Here is a 3,663-nt window from a genome sequence, read left to right as displayed (position 1 = left end):
TATTTCTATTTTTTTTTTTTTATAAATTACTAATTTTTATAATATAAATATAAAGGAAAAAAAAATCTTTATTTGGAATAGCGATATGTTTCTCTCTAGAATATAGCAAAAACTTTCGCTGTTTTAGTAAAATATATTGCTGCTCCAGGTAAAGTTTTTTTTTCCCCGTGTAGAGAAAAATATTTTGCAAAAATATAATTATTAAAAATGTTTTTTTTTTCATAGAACCACTAATTTTTGAAAAATACAATATCTCATATATGGTGTGAAATATAGTTCAAATTATTATTATTATTTTCCTCTATTGTAATATGGAAAAAAAAGAGCAAATAATTTATGACTTCATGTCAATATGAATTTTTTTTCTTCAAAAAAAAAAAAAAAAGAAAGAAAAAAAATAAACCGTCAGTGTATCAACGCGCGTGAGAGCGATGCGCGAACATATTGGTTGGGTCGAGGAACGGACAAACGGACGGATGGATATATACGAACACACGTATATAGAAACAACGTGCCGCCACTAAACTGACACACCCCCACACAAATCTAATTAATTTATATCCAGCGAGAGGCGCCACTAGGGCCTTTCCAATGTCCGCCTACAAAAACAAAATAAGAATATTTCGGACGGGTCACGAAATTCGCCGATTGGCTTTGAACCGCGTGCGTGTTATATATATATATATAGAGTAAAAGTTCACAGTTTTTTTTTCACATTTTGTTACGCCCTTTTGCACTCTTCTTCTCATCAATATATCGCATATCATTTCTCGAATTGCAATCTTACATTTGCAACGACGAATAATAAATATTTTTTTTTTAGAAAAATATTATATCACAGTGGAAAGGAAAATCTGATCAAAATTGAATTAATTTTTGAATAGATGTGAATTTGTTTTTTATATGAATTTTTTTTTTATCACTGTTAACTTAAAAGTATATCATAATGATACTAAAAGTATATCAAGTTGGTTCAAAAATATCAAATTGGTACCAAAAGTACTATAAATTAATATCAAAAGTATCAAATTGGTACCAAAATTATATCATATTGGTACTAAAATTACATATATCGAATTGGTACCAAAATTATTAAATTGATACCCAACGAATCAAATTGGTACCAAAATTATTAAATTGATACCCAACGAATCAAATTGGTACCAAAAGTACTATAAATTAATATCAAAATTATCAAATTGGTACCAAAATTATATCAAATTGGTACTAAAATTACATATATTGGATTGGTACCAAAATTATTAAATTGATACGAATCAAATTGGTACCAAAAGTATCAAATTGGTACCAAAAGTATCAAATTGGTACCAAAATTATATCAAATTGGTACTAAAATTACATATAATTGGATTGGTACCAAAACTATTAAATTGATACCCAACGAATCAAATTGGTACCAAAAATATCAAATTGGTACCAAAAGTATCAAATTGGTACCAAAATTATATCAAATTGGTACTAAAATTACATATAATTGGATTGGTACCAAAACTATTAAATTGATACCCAACGAATCAAATTGGCACCAAAAATATCAAATTGGTACCAAAAGTATCAAATTGGTACCAAAATTATATCAAATTGGTACTAAAAATACATATAATTGGATTGGTACCAAAATTATTAAATTGATACCCAACGAATCAAATTGGTACCAAAAGTACTATTAATTAATATCAAAATTATTAAATTGGTACCAAAATTATATCAAATTGGTACTAAAATTACATATATTGGATTGGTACCAAAATTATTAAATTGATACGAATCAAATTGGTACCAAAAATATCAAATTGGTACCAAAAGTATCAAATTGGTACCAAAATTATATCAAATTGGTACTAAAATTATATATAATTGGATTGGTACCAAAATTATTAAATTGACACCCAACGAATCAAATTGGTACCAAAAATATCAAATTGGTACCAAAAGTACTATAAATTAATATCAAAAGTATCAAATTGGTACCAAAATTATATCAAATTGGTACTAAAATTACATATATCGAATTGGTACCAAATGTATTAAATTGATACCCAACGAATCAAATTAGTACCAAATGTATATTAAATTGATACCCAACGAATCAAATTGGTACCAAAAATATTAAATTGGTACCAAAAGTACCAAATTCGTACAAAAAATATAAAATTGGTATACCAACAGGATATCAAATTGGCACCAAAATTTATTAAATTGGTACTAAAAAAAGTATTAAATTAACACCAAAAGTATATCAAATTGCTACTAAAAGTATATATATATCAATCTGTTACCTTTAAATTAACTTTATTAATTACAAAAATAAATTTCATAAAACTTATTCTTAAAAATTAATTAATAAAATAAAATGCTTAACATATTTTTCTCTTAAATATGCGAAAAAATTAAGTTTTCTCTAAATTGAAAAACAAAATTGCAATGTTGATTTTTCAATACTTTTATATATACATATATATAATGTAAGAAAATTATATTTCGTATATACCAAAAACGTACTTTCAGGTGCGATAATGGAACGTAATGTAAATATACATAAAACTGAAAAGGTAATAAGCCCAGACATAAAGTCGAGAACTCCCGGTAAATACAAATCATTATTTCCGGAAAGAAGTTATTTCAAATGGTAATTCACTTCAATGTTTCAACTTTAAAGTGCGAGAACGCGTATTAAAAAAAAAAATGCGATATATCCTTTACCGTCGGATCATTGATCGATTATCCCGACGCCTCTGATGTAACTGTATTATATTTTAACGAAATTATATTCTTTTAATATTCAATTTGAAATAAAGAAAAAAAAAAACAAAAGAAAAAATACTTTACTAATATAGTGATAAAAAATTGATAATTATTAAACGTAATTATATTCTATTAAGTCTTCTTTAAAAAAAAAAAAGAAAAAATGTTTAATAATATAGCGTTATTTGTAAATATATATTTTTCCCGGAATATAACATATATAGCAAATGTCACAAAAACCTACTTCTCTTGTTTTGAACAAAATGTGTATAAGTCATGATAGATTTAAAACGTATATATACACAGTGAAAAAAAAATTATAATACACCGTATATAATTATATTTTAATCGTTCATTACAATCCTTAGTTTAAAAAAATAAAATGATACGTTCATTTCATATCATTTTGAAAAAAAACAATTTATTTGATTCAAATAATTCGCAAATAATATATTGCAACCGAATTTTTATTTTACACAAAAATTTTTTTTTTCAGTATAAATTAAATGTCGATATGATTTTTTAAAAATTTCATCGTAATTTTAATAAATTATTTCAAAATTAGGAATTATTTAATTATTTTACAATACTATATTATTTTAATATTTATATATGGATAATTCATTTAAACAATTATATTATTATTATTAAATAAATATTTTTTTTGGACCAAATAATTTTTGAGTCAATTATAAATTTTGTTTCACACCCATCAAAAAATGTATTTTCTATTTTTCATTGATGTTTTTTTTTAAGTCTGTTTTTTTCAAATGCGAGACAAAATACTAAAATAAAAAAAAAAAATTAAAAAAATTAAAAAATTTTAATTGGTTCAACTATTATATATCTACTACAAATTTTTTTCAAGTTTTTTCATCCCTTAATACAGTAATATAT

The sequence above is a fragment of the Leptopilina boulardi genome, unplaced genomic scaffold (genome assembly GCF_019393585.1).
Source record: "Leptopilina boulardi isolate dan_hultmark-lab unplaced genomic scaffold, ZJU_Lbou_2.1 LbouV2_305, whole genome shotgun sequence".
Taxonomy (NCBI): Eukaryota; Metazoa; Arthropoda; class Insecta; order Hymenoptera; family Figitidae; genus Leptopilina; species Leptopilina boulardi.
Note: the sequence above shows the minus strand (reverse complement) of the source record.